This window comes from Pygocentrus nattereri, chromosome 16 (genome assembly GCF_015220715.1).
Source record: "Pygocentrus nattereri isolate fPygNat1 chromosome 16, fPygNat1.pri, whole genome shotgun sequence".
NCBI lineage: Eukaryota > Metazoa > Chordata > Actinopteri > Characiformes > Serrasalmidae > Pygocentrus > Pygocentrus nattereri.
In genome coordinates this window covers 8188457-8203094 of record NC_051226.1, presented here as the reverse complement: position 1 = coordinate 8203094, position 14638 = coordinate 8188457, and positions in this window count along the sequence as shown.

Here is a 14638-nt window from a genome sequence, read left to right as displayed (position 1 = left end):
GCTGGACCCACTGCGCAAGGATTGGACGGCGCGTTTTTACGCACGCAAGTAGCTGCAGCCAGTGTGTTCGGAGCGGAGAACAGTGAGGGGTTACTCGAGGAACCACAGTGACCAATCAGCGTTTCACTCCAGCTGTGAGGATGCTTTTATCCAGTACGTTGTTTGTGTGTTTGTGTTTACAGAAGGTGCTGCAACTGCAAAACAAACCAGCTGCATTAGATGCCTTTCAGGCTCAGACGACTTCCATTTCAATCTGAGAAATGGATCAAATCCCTTAAAGCCACTAAAATATCACGCATGTGGGTGTCGTGCATTTGCCCACTAAAGCAGTACAAAGTGTCCCTTTGCAGATCCACCTGCCACCAGACACCACCTCAGTAGACAGCTGTACTGCTTCATTTTAAGTGAGAGTGAGGCTGAAGTCACTCTGACCCCCCCAATCCCCCCTTTTGGTAGTTTGCTCTGATAAAGGCTCCCGCAGTCTCCCAAAGGTATCTGGGCAGAAGTTTGAAGTTTTTGAAGTTGCATAGCCATTCCGTTTCATCCTGCCACTTGCTCCAAATGAGTCTCCCTCCGAGTGCCACTCACAGTACACAATTAAAGATCATAGATTCTGGATCTGGGAGTGAAACGCGGGGAGTGGCGTGTAAAAAGGGATTTGAAATAGGCTGGGATCCCGGACGATGCAGGGCTATGGTTTAAAAGTTGAGTTATACATGAATCTATAACTTAAATTACATGGTAACTACATGATAAATGGCATGCATGCTTAAAAAAGATGGTTCTTTTGCATAGACAGTGGTTCTATAGAAACACAAACACTCAAAGAACCTTTTGCATGCTTAAATGAAATGATTCTTCAGATGGAGAATGGAGATGGTTCTATATAGAACCTTTTCAAAAAGCCTTCTTCGACACTACTAGTAAGTAAGTCAGTTTTATTTATATAGCGCATTTAAAACCAAAGTGATTCACAATAAAACACAAAGGTTTCCCACCTTCCGAACACCACTACCACACGTCCACACAAGAGTGTACAGACCTCAGTCCGCAGATCAACGACTGCTGAACGCTAATTGATAAAAATGTGTTTTAAGCTTTGTTTTAAAAACACTCACAAATGGCCGATGCCTCATGTCACTTGGAAGGCCATTCCAAAGCCTTGGTGCAGCAGCAGCCAAAGCACGATCCCCTTTTTGTTTAATACGAGACCGAGGAACAGTTAAAAGTGATTTAGAGGCAGACCTTAAAGATCTTGAGGGCACATATATACAAAGCATGTCCTCAACATATGCAGGTGCCTGACCATTCAAAGCTTTAAAAGCCATCAATGCCATTTTATATTGGATTCTGTAATGCACTGGGAGCTAAAGGACACTAAAATTGGAGTAATGTGCTCTTTTCTTTGTAGCAGTTAACATTCTGGCCGCAGCATTTTGAACTAGTTGTAAACGAGTCAGAGGTGCTTCGTTAATTCTGAAATACAGTGCATTACAGTAGTCCAGTCTAGATGGCACAAAGGCTTGAATGACTTTTTCTAAAGGGCGGCGCGGTGGGTAGTGCTGTCGCAAGTTTTTCTGTGGGGCAGCACGGTGGTGTGGTGGGTAGTGTTGTCGCCTCACAGCGTGGAGGGCCTGGGTTCGGTTCCCCGGCTGGGTGACCAGGGTCCTCTCTGTGTGGAGTTTGCATGTTCTCCCCGTGTCTGCGTGGGTTTCCTCCGGTTTCCTCCCACAGTCCAAAGACATGCAGGCAGGCCAACTGGACATGTTGCATTGCCCCTTGGTGTGAGTGACTGTCTGTCTGTCTGCCCTGCAATGGACTGGCAACCTGTCCAGGGTGTATCCTGCCTTCCGCCCGATGACTGCTGGGATAGGCTCCGGCACCCCCTCGCGACCCTGATGGAGAAGCGGCTTAGAAAATGGATGGATGGACTTTTTCTAAATCTGAAGCATTAAGAAATCATTTTAACCTGGAGATTGTCCTAAGCTGGAAGAAACTGGCCTTGACCGCTGCATGTATTTGCTTATCAAATTTTAATTCAGCATCAAAAACGACCCCAAGGTTTGGAACTTGTGTTTTTTTAAAAGGGGTTAAAGAACCCAGATTTTCTTTCAAGCTCTTGGTTACTGTGGGAGGACCAAATAAAATAACCTCTGTTTTACTACTAGCCAAAAGTGTCCTATATAGTACCAAAAAAGGGTTCTTGTGCTTGTAACAATAGTGGAACCCTTTTGGTGCTACTTAGAACACTTTTCAAACACATTCTATATATAATCATCTACAGCACATTCTCCATCAACCTGAAGAACTCTTTCATGATGCAAAGAACCCTTTAAATAAGGCAAGGGAAGTGTTACTGGTTCTACATTGAACCGATTTCTTTACTAAAGAATCCTTGAAGAACCGTCTGTGTTAAGAGTGTATTGTTACAAGCTTGACATTGTAGCAATAGCAGAATGTTTTTTAGTGTTATATAGAACCCTTTTAAAAAAAGATTCTATGTGGAACCCTCAACTGCACATTCTCCATCAGTCTGAAGAATGTATTCATTATGCAGAGATCCCTTTAATAAGGCAAAGGTTCTTTGAGTCTTCATGGTTCTGTATAGAACTCATCTCTTTACTAAAAACCTTTGAAGAACCATCTGTTTTAAGAGTGTATTGCTAGAAGCTTGACGTTGTAGCAATAGCAGAACCCTTTTTGGTTCTATACAAAAAGCACTTTTCAAAAATTCCAAAAATTTTCCAAAAATTCCAACAAAATTCCATTGTTCTCGAGAGTGCAATCTGTATTCTTTCTGTGCAATAATTCTTAGATGTGCAATATTATATAACTCTATAAGCTGTCCAAGGAATGTGCAACTACAACTGCTACCTCACCTGTCTACTGTCTATTGATGTTTTAGAATATATAGTTTTATAGTCCTTTTTCTTTATCCATCCATCCATCCATCCATTTTCTAAGCCGCTTCTCCGTCAGGGTGGGGGGATGCTGGAGCCTATCCCAGCAGTCTTCAGGCTTATCTTATCTTATCTTATCTTATCTTATCTTATCTTATCTTATCTTATCTTATCTTTATCAAAGATCCATTTCTCTGAGTGTTCACAGCTCTATATAGAACCAGTGTCTTTACTAAAGAGCCCTTGAAGAACCATTTTTAAGAGTGTAACCGAATCAGTTATGCTTACATTTATATTCCATATCAACATTTTCCAGGTAGCACTTCCAGCCTTTTTTCTGGTTATTTAAACTAGCAAATATAAGTTGAATTAAACAGAAAAAGTTAGAGGTGCTGATGTAGTATTGATAGCAAAGTGTAGAGTTTGCATTTTCAGCAGGATTTCGCAGCTCATTTCAATGAATTGCACAAGAAGCATTTCAAGGCCATGATGAATTTAGGTTAACACTTCGGAGACAGAATGTTCTCAAAGACCCTGTGAGAGCTTGGTAAGCATATAAGCACCTAGAACCTCCCCAAGCGGTGCACTCCCTGTCTGAGGGTAGATAGAGTGGGCTTTAAGAGCCAAGTATTTTCTACATTTTCCATGGAGTTTACTTCTTGACCTGACATTCAGTTATGATGTTTAAGTACCAAAAACTAGGGCTGTGCACAGATTGAGTGTCCAGTTGACTGTCTGAGGTGTAAGAGGATCCTGGCCACTTCCTGTGCCTCCCATTATATCAAAAACGTTACTGCAGAACAGCAGAGGGTGCTGGTGAGCGAGTCCGCAAAGAATTGATGTGAAAGGAGCTAAATTGCTAAAAAAAGAAAAAAAATTGTGGTTCTTTGTGGAACTTCCTTCAATTTGGAAAGTAGATGAAAGAAAATTTACCAGTGTATTTTTCTGTTTTTTTTGTTTTTTTTTTACAGCAAATGGATTTTGGGCAGTAGGTGGCTTGCATTATTGCTACTGAGTGCTGATTAGTTGGTGAGCTGACTCATATTCGCGAGTAAGTAAGTGCATTGAATCTGCCATTTAGGTGCATTTTCTAGTTCTACTATTACAGAATGTAGCCGATATGGTTCTCTCCATACTTACGTCATGCTCCTCAATGGTCAGGGACCCACAGAACCACCACAGAGCAGATATTATTTGGGGTGGATCATTCTGCAGCACTGCAGTAAGACTGACATGGTGGTGGTGTGTTAGTGTGTGTTGCGCTGGTCTGAGTGGATCAGACACAGCAGTGCTGGCTGCTGGAGTTTTTAAACACCTCAGTGTCACTGCTGGACTGAAAATAGTCCACCAACCAAAAATATCCAGCCAACATTGTCCTGTTGGCAGCGTCCTGTGACCACTGTGCAGCTACTGTTTCTGACAATACAAGGTGGACCAACAAGATAGGATTGGACAGTGAGTGGACACTGTTTAAAAACACCAGCAGCACTGCTGTGTCTGATCCATCCATCCATCCATTTTCTAAGCCGCTTCTCCGTCAGGGTCGCGGGGGGGTGCTGGAGCCTATCCCAGCAGTCTTCGGGCGGAAGGCAGGATACACCCTGGATGGGCCGCCAGTCCATCGCAGGGCAGACAGACGTGTCTGATCCACTCATACCTTAAATATGTAAATGACCTTTGAAATGTGAAGATACTGACCAGGCAAGCTAGCCAGCTGAAGGCTGAATGAGTGGATATATGTAAATGTGTTGGTCTTGGTGAAATCACAAAAGCAAAACATTTCAAAATGGGCTGTTTTCGCAGCTTAGTCTCTCATATATAGACTGTATGAAATGGGCATGATATGTTTTGAAATGGTCCATACACTTCAAAGATATTTTTAAAAATGAGGAAAATTCAGTTTTCCATATGGGCCCTTTAATGGTTCAGGAAGCAGCAGGGTAGCTGATCTGTATGGGTTTGGGTCATGCTCCTCTCCAGCTGTCTTGCTTTGCAGAGAGCTAGCAGTCTTCCTTTTCTCTGGTGATTAGGGGCTTATTTCATAGAAACTGGCGGGAATGAAACGCACTGGGAGGCATGCGTGAAGGGAGGGTTCTTGGGTAAGTTGAACTTGGAAAAAGTAGATCAGTGGACTGAACAAGTTGCTAGTTTGCCACAACTCTAGACAGCAGGTTTCTGAATATAAGTGGAAGAATGTACATGCGTGTCAGGTCAGATCTAAAGGAGGTGATCATTATCCACTCTGAGTCCTCATTATCAGCATGTGTGTGATGGCCCTGTGGTAACATGACGCACAGCAGCAGTCGGGAACTTCTAAGCTTACATGAAAGTGAAACACAGAAATAATACAAAGAAAATATTTGAAGCTCTTTATGGCCCGCAGGCTTCAACATGGTACTTAAATACTTTCAAATATAGATATAAACATGGCTAAAATTACGATTTATTAGAACACTGTGCTGCCTTGTGCAAGCTCGTAAAGGCTGGTATACAAAATGCAGGCCTTAAATGCCAAAACTAGGCCTTCAGCTCAGGCCATAAGGGTCAAAATTCAGTGAAAAGTGGGAAAAAACATCTCTATAATAATAGTAATTTCTGTCAGTGCCTCTAGGATTCTAGTATTATATTAGCTTGAAGCTAATGACAATTCACGTGAACGTTTTTTGGCTGTTCTGAGTAACCACAGATGTTTGAAGCTTGTAAAAGATATGAACTGTGCTGTATTTAAAGCTTACAACAGACATCACTAGAAGTTTTAGAAGTTTTTATAAATAGAACCAGGCTCATCGGGGGGGACCCATCCTCCTCTGGTCAAACTACCTACAAGTGATTATATTACTAATATCAATAGCAGTAGTAATAGTAGTAGTAATAGCTAGGAGTCTATGAGAACATCATTGTAGGGTGGGCAGCTTGTCCAAAGCAGGTGGCGGTAGCTGGGGTGTGGGCAGCTGGTCTAAAGTGGGTAGCAGGAGAGCTTGACAGTCAGTCGTCCTTCAGTGTCCGGCCAGACATGTGGGCGGTCATATACTCAAAAAAATGCAGGGAGAGGGAATTAGTTTTATTCTGTCTGTTTGTACGTAAAACAGGGAATGTGAACATTTACAGAGTGTGGCTAACGACTCCGGCAGATCTGACTATGACAGCTTAACTAACAGGAGAGAACCAGAAGGAGACACAGACGCGAGAGCACTCTCATGTGATTGGTTGATTCTTGTGACTAAGCTCATAAAGACCTAACCAATGATTAATTAGATCAGCCTAGATAACACGAAGGAAAATAATCTGATTGGCCAATTTTTGGCGGTTCATGAATTTAACCATTTCATTTTGAACCAAAATGTAACAACAAATTATGAGCAATGCTACAGTACCTGCCGAGTTTAAACACAACAAGAATGACGATGTCAAATAAAACCAAGCTAAAAATTCCCAACATCAGATTTTTAGTTCACAGACATTTTTAGGCCACCACTCAGGCCTAGAAAGTCACGGTGGTTCCCCTCGGCTCTACACTTACATGTTGTTGCTGTCTGAAATAGAACAAGTATCTCCACAATGCAGAGTTGTAGCTAGAACATTTAGACCAGCCCAGCCAGGTAAGACCGAGGGGTTTTACTGGGGTGGCACACTGCTGAGAAAAAAATGAGCATTACAATATAAAAATGTCAAACAAAGTGATGTGTTGTTGTTTTCTTTATATGTGACTAAATCTGTCCATTTCCACAAGAATGTAATGTTACATTGTTAAAAGGCTGAAAGTAAACTGAAAGACAAAACTGCGTTGATATGATAAGTTGATGTGATAGTCATTCATGAGGAGATGATATATTTGAACCAAGTACATTAAATGCATCACTTTTTTTCAGTGCACAACATAAAGAAAAAGGTTTCGTATAGACAGGCCATTGACATCATTCATTAAGGTTGCCTTCACTATATAAGTTATATATGCGACTAATGATTAGACCGCTCACGAGACATCACTGTATAAGGCAACCTACAACATGTGTGTATTCGGATGTAAAGAATAATTATAGCTTGCATGATAAATGTTTATTGCTGACTAATTAGCTCACCATGGAATTGCCTGCTTCATAATGTAGCTCACAGAGCGGCACTACTAAAGGACCCAGCACACCTTCAATGCCTGTTTACCGACTGAATTAGTCTATCACGGCAAGATCCGCCAAATATTAAACGCAGTGTCATCAGACACTTACAACTGATTGGTGACTTACCCTCATGGCATATTTTCACCATAAAGGATAGCAGATGCTTTAATAATGATGGCTGGCTGATGAAAGCTGATTGCCTCACAGCTGGGATGGCCAGAAGGGTGTCCATGCTTTATTCCAATGTGGCACTGATTACCTCTGGCCAGCCCTTGGCTACACCTCTGCTGCAATGGCAACTTTACAGGAAAACATTCTTTACTTTTAATGTAAGTTTAATACATTTTTCTCCATGCAACTTTGGATCATTTCTATCGGTCCATTCATCATTAGATTTTCACACAGTGTAAACTGGAGCTGTGGCTCGTATGATGTAGAGAAAAAAATGGAGATACTTGTTTGTTGTCTTATTCTGCATAAATTTCATATGCAGAGTAAGTTATTTACATAGAAATATAACAAGTTAATTACCTGTAGACTGGTTACATGTTACTATAGCAAAGCATACAGGTAAGACGAGCGCACAAAAAACTGCATCAGTAATTGAGTTTTAATATCAGCATGCAGTTTATACTCTGAATGAATAATCGCCACTGTTTGAATAGCTGAAAGACAATCCGGTCCATCCGTCGCGCTTATACTGTGTTTATTCTCTCCAGACCTGAGACTTCAAGTCCCTGCTCTCTCTCTCTCTCTCTCTCTCTCTCTCTCTCTCTTTCTCTCTCTCTCTCTCTCATGCTGTATCTAGAGGCCTCGTTTGAGAGTTTCGTTTTGAGAGGCTCATTATGTCACCACTCACTAGGAGTCGTGTCAATTGTCGCTTGACTTTCCTTTCACTGCTGCAGTAATAGAACCTCGCCTCCACCAGAGATTCTTGGTACCCATTAGCATCACTGAATGTATTGTATGATAACTGCAGTGGTGCTGTTGGGTCACATGCATGTGTTCAATAGATGTGGCTACAATAAATTGTTAATCAGGCAACTTTGAACTGTTCTTGCTACTGTTCCACAGTCTGTTCTAAAAGGCTTTTCATCATTACTCGAAAAAAATGTTTTATGTTGCAGTTCATGGGACAAAATGTCCTACAGATTTCACCATGTCATTACAAAACCATGCATAAACTACTTTTTGTTTAATAATAAAGCTGTTAATTAAAATACTCCTAAAGCACTGTGGAAGCACTGCTTTTCTTTTTTGCTGTGGTTCAATTGTTTTTATTATTTTATTTATTATTTTATTCCGTAACCAATCAGTGATCGTCACTTTATATTGTGTGACAATGTCATGATGAATAGACCAACAGAAATGTTTCAAACACGAAATCTCTTTATTTTGACTTCATTTAAAAAGCATAGGTACATTTTTTGTTTGTTTTAAAAATATGCCACTGCTGTCGGAACAAAACCTCGTATCTCCAAAATGACAACTTTACAGGAGAAGGGAAAAACATACTTTACTTTTAGTGTAAGTCAATGGAACCAGACTTTTTGCCAAGTCATTTTGGGCCATTTCTATTAGTCCGTTCCTCATTAAATTTACGCACAATGTAACGTGCGACAGACATTTTCAATTGATGTCAAAAACTGAAAAATGACAAAAATGGAGATATGAGGTTTTGTCCCAACAGCAGCGATATGTAAAGTAAAAGTGAATGTGAATGTGCCTTCACAACATCCCATCTGTAGGTTTTAATGATGTATATTAGCATTATAAGCATCTATAATCATTAAAATCTCATGCTTGTTGAATGAACATGTGAATCCATTCAATGGTTGAAATATCTTCTTATCATAAGTCGTAGTTTATAGGTTAGGAAACATGTATTTTAGTTGTGTCTTTCACCGTTTGCTCAACGCTTTTATCTGAACACATTCTCTGCTATGAAATAGCCGGAACCTTCCGCAAGTCACTTGCTCAACAGGAGCTGCATCTGAACCTGAATTTTCTGAAGGTCATGAGAAGAAGAAAAACATTCTCTCATTCTCTTTCCTCTGTTTTCAGTGATGTTGTTCTATAGGCTGATGAAGTCACTTTGAATGTTTAACCCTGTCACTCCAACTCTAGGTTCGATTGAAAGTGAATGATTCATTTAAAAAGAAACCATAAGAGTATCCTTAATGTCTGTTTGCAAGGTCAGACACTAAGACAAGTTTAAAATCTCTCCCAGTTGATTATTGATATTCTCATTTTCATATTCTTTATACTGGAGTTTTTGAATAGGACATTTAGATATGTAAATGAGAAATTTGCATATGTTCAAAACCCTTTGGTGATGTTTATTTAAATCTTTATTTCCTTTGAAGACTTAGACTTAGACAGACTTTGTCATTCAAATTTACACCATTTACGCATTTGAATGAAATTACGTTGCGCTGACTCAGAGTAGATCGGGAGAAAAGAAAAAAATAATAAGTAATACAATGTAGTACAAGGTGTAGTGCATATGTAAACATATGTATATCAACAGAAAAATACATTTTAAATAAGTATATATACAAGAGAGTGTATTGCACTGGAGCTCCCAGGCACAGAGCAATCAAAAAAGAATTGGAGCAGCATGTTATTCAGAGCTCAGCAGTCTTATGACATGTGGGAAGAAGCTGTTTGTGAACCTGGCTGTTCTGCTTCAAAGACTTCGGATCCTCCTTCCAGAGGCCAGCAGCTAGAACAGTCCATGGTGGGGGTGGGAGGGGTCTCTATTTATGTTCTGAGCTCTGGTCAGACAGCGGCGTGTCGCAATGTCCTGTAGACACGCTATAGAGAAAAACTTTTACAGAGCAAGTTGTTGAAACGTCATTGTTTTATTGTTTAATCAAAACAAAAACTACTTTTTTTAGGTCATTTTGTGGCACAAAATCTAACATCAGTTCAGCAATATATTAGGAAACGCTTCTGTACTATCCTTCAGAACACGGTCCGGAATGAACGTGTTAAATGTCATGACTGCAGGTTTTCTAGAAGCTGAGATTTTTGGTTGTGAATGTAGAGAATAAAAACAAGAATAGGCTTCAGAACTGAGGTGTGCAGTGACATCTCGGAACGTGCGGCGTCTGTGTGAACGTTGTTGGTAGGACAAAGGAAAGAAACATATTTATATTCCAGGTAGATGCTACAGTAAACAAGCTTTTCAGTGATATATGATATGACGTGCGTGTGGTAAGGTGGGCAGAGCTAAACTTGTACTACATTTGAAAACTTCTGGAAAATGCATTTAGACACGAGTGGATACAAACTCTACACCTGCTGAAATAAACTGGTTAATTTTGACATTTTTATGATTACATTTTAGGAAAATACATGTTATAAACAGAATTTGTCCAAAAATCTAAAAAATAAATGACTGACAGGACTAAAATGGACCCGTTTGCACATTTACTAATTACTACTATACTATACATTAAACAGGTAACTCTTGAAGGGTTCTTTAGTAAAGGCAGTGCTTCCCTCTAGAACTATTTTACACTTAAAAGGTTCTTTCCATGGTGAGATGGTTCTTAAGATTGATGGAGAATGTGTTGTATATGGTTCTATATAGAACCTTTTTGAAATGGTTTCTATAAAGCACCATAATGGGCTCTTCTATGCCAAGTTTGTAATAATGCAAGAACCCTTTTTGGTGCTATATAGAACCATTTTCAAAAAAAGGTTCTATATAATTATTATTGTTCTCCATCGATCTGAAAACCTCACCACGCAAATAAGTCTTTATGCATGAAATAGTGCTAGATAGAACTCATATTTCTACTAGAACCACTGCTTTTATTAAAGAACCCTTTAAGAACCATCATGTCTAAGTGAGTATGTTGAAAAATTCAACCCTGATACTATCAACACCTTGTAAAAAAATAGATATTGATCCCAAGATGGATTAACACTTTGTTTCTAAGATTTAAATTCTTAAAAAGTTCATTTTTGAACTTAAAACCAAGCCCATTAGAACATTAGTGAAAGAATGGGTCGCTCTCAGGAGCTCAGTGAATTCCAGCGTGGTACCGTGATCGGACACCACCTGAGCAACAAGTCCAGTCGTGAAATTTCCTCACTACTAAATATTCCACAGTCAACTGTCAGTGGGATTATAACACAGTGGAAGCGATTGGGAACGACATCAACTCAGCCACGAAGTGGTTGGCCATGTAAAGTGACAGAGCAGAGTCACCAACTTTCTGCAGAGTCAATCACTACAGACCTCCAAACTTCACGTGGCCTTCAGATTACAAAGCAAGGTCCATAAAAACATGGATGAGTGAGTTTGGTATGGAAGAACTTGACTGGCCTGCACAGTCCTGACCTCAACCTGATAGAACATGGGATGAATTAGAGTGGAGACTGCGAGCCAGGCCTTCTCATCCAACATCAGCGTCTGACCTCACAAATGCACTTGTGAAGGCAGACGAGCTGATACTTTTGGCAATATAGTGTATCTACAATGCATTTTGTGAAGCATTTATTAAAGAGTGGGGTGAAAGCAGTGCAAAAACACCTACTCAGGGGTATACACTGAGCATGCATGTCGACTGCTGATCAGTCAGCAGCTAAGTCTCAGGGAAGAATTTGTATTTCATATGCAAATTAATTATACATTAGACTTCCCATTGAAGCTCAAATGAGGTTGAAGTTCAGCTCTGAATAAAACAGAGCTGCAGCCTTACTCATGCCTCCTGCTTTAAAATGCACCCGCAAAGTGGGACAATAAATACTTAAGAATTTAATCCAGTACAAGCTGTCTGAGGCTTCAAGCATGGTCAGTTGCCCAAGCTGATTAAATGTTACACTTTTGAACAGAGAATAGTAACTTTAATTGCTCTAAAAGGCACAGTTAAGGAGGTGAATTAACCTCTTACTAAACATGGGGCTGCCGAAAGGCCCACGGTTTAATTACCCACTGCTATAACCTAAGAATAGTTACTGAATAACAAGGCTTAGTATGTAATAAACCAAATTTTAAGGTGTAAATGAGTCCAGCTACTTTGCCTACTAAGTCGCCAAATCCTTGTGCACTGAGCAATGATCAGTGTTGTTGCTGCTTTCCGTTCCTATTTAAGATATGCTGAAGACCTTGGTGCCCTGCGATGGACTGGCGACCTGTCCAGGGTGTATCCTGCCTTCCGCCCGAAGACTGCTGGGATAGGCTCCAGCACCCCCCCGCGACCCTGACGGAGAAGCGGATGGATGGATGAAGACCTTGGGTGACTTTGTGGTCTAAGAAATTGATTACTGTCAGAATCTATATATTCATATTACTGCCAGTGACCTTTACTTGCCATGTCCTCTGTCAAGGACAGTGCTGTGCAAAAGACAGAGAACCAGAGACCACCCTTCATTTATTTCCTTTCCAAAACAGCCAGTTCATGTTTCAGGAGGTATTTGTGAGGGAATAAGACACAATACACCTCCCCAAGACAGTCAAAGTCAAAAGAAAAGAGAGTTTCCCACTTTAGAGAAAATGAGACTCGTAACAATTGTGCAGGACTTGGTAGACCACCAAAACTGTCACCATCTGGAAAACAGTTCCACTCTGAAAAACTGTCCATCCTTCCATCCATCAACACTATGAGTCTGAAAGGATGTGCCAAGAAGCTGAGAAAAGGAAATAGAAAATAAAAAAGAACAAAGAAGCTGTTGATGTTCTCAGAACAATGGGCCGACCACTTCAGAGTCCAGACCTCAACACCAAAGAATGTTTTTGGGATTACTTGGGCGGCGAGAGTCAGAAAGTGCAACCAACTTCAAAGACTGAACTTTGGAGGCGTGGAAAAATATCCCAGCAGATTTCTTTAAAAACTGAAAGCAAGTCTGCTAAAAAGGATGGAATCTACAAGAAAGAAAAAACGTAAAAACACACTAATTACTGAAACAATTGAAATTATATTTAGTTGTTGGGGCGTCTGTGTAATGTTCTGTCACGTACAGCATATTGTTGTTTGAAGAAAACCTTGTATCTCCATTTTTGTAGTTTTTTTAGTTTTTGACATAATTTGAAAAGACCTGTTGTCCTTTACATCGTGTGTAAATTTCATGATGAATGGACCAAAAGAAATGTCCCAAAATGACTTAGAAAGACGTCTGGTTCCACTGACTTACATTAAAAGTAAGGTATGTTTTTTCATTCTCACGTAAAGTTACCATTTCATAGATACAGGGCTTTGTTCCGACAGCAGCGATATATAAGTTGTATGTTAGTAAGTCTCTGACTTTTGCACAGTATGGTCTTTGAATTAATTCAACTAAATTTGCATGTAAATGAATGTCAATATGCCATATTAATATACATAATTGAAGAGCCAACTAGCATTTAAAGCACACTTCATTAAATTGCCCATAGGTTACTGATTTGATTCTGGATTTAAAATTAAAATCAAGCATGTGTAATTGAATCATGCAAATCATCACAGGAGGTCTTAATATGTGAATTACTGGCCATCCTGAGAGATAATTGGTTATACTCATGGTCAGATGAATGTAGGTCTATGGAAGAGCATCTACATCAAATTCAAATTTGTGGAAGCCACTAACTTTTGAGCATATTGTTATTGGGGGCTACAGAGAAGTTTCAGTTATTAAACTGGAGTGGCTGAATTTGCCTGTTCAATTCAACATGAAGAGTAATTGGCCTTGTTGGGCTTGAGGGCAGAAAGAGTCACAAGGCACAGTTGGAAAGAGATTCTGCCGTAAAATCACAGACGAGCGCAAGTATTTTTTTCATTCAGTCTGTGGACACTCCAGCTCGTTTTGTCTTCCCCAAGGGAAGGCCATTCCAAGGGGAAATGTGTGCAGACAGAGTGAAAGGCAGTAGGCACTGACCTTATCTCACTCTCAGCAGGCACACATCTACTCTAATGGATTCCCTGTATACTGAAAGCTAAACTGCATGGGAATCTGAATGCTATGCATATCTAACTTTGCACAGGTACCACTTTTTTAAAGCCATAAACTCTTTTTGTTCAGAATTTGAAATGTGGCCAGGTATTCCACTTCATGCATCCTGCTGGTCTCATCCGCAGACAGTAAGAGTTTAGTGGACAGAGAAGAGCCGTTAGAGTAGAAACAAATGTGAAGGTGAGAGCACAGCCTGTAACTCTTTACAGTCTCTCTTAACCTTTTTCCATACAGTACAGATCAGACCACCATTTGTGCTGTCTGAAGCCTTAGACTGTATATATTTATCTGACCTCATTATTATGCCAAATACTATATATTATTTACCGCCTAAATGTTTCACAAAGACGTTTTGCTGCTGCTGCTGCTGGGACAAAATCTCCCATGTTCAGACGGGAACATTTCCAGAGGAGGGAAAAATGTTCCATGTGATTCTGGGCCGTTTCTCTTGGTCCACTCCTCATGAAATATTCACACTTGAAAAAATTCTATATTTAAATTTAAATTTTCAAAAGTGAAAAATGCTATGTGTCGATATATTATTACCTCAAACCAGAAAGCACACTGCAAAATAGTGATATTGGCAAGTGTAATCATCTCAAATTTAGTTAATATTAGTGCTGTAGTCAAGACCTTCTTTGTCCAGGACTACAGTGAGGTCCATAAGTACTTGGACAGTGA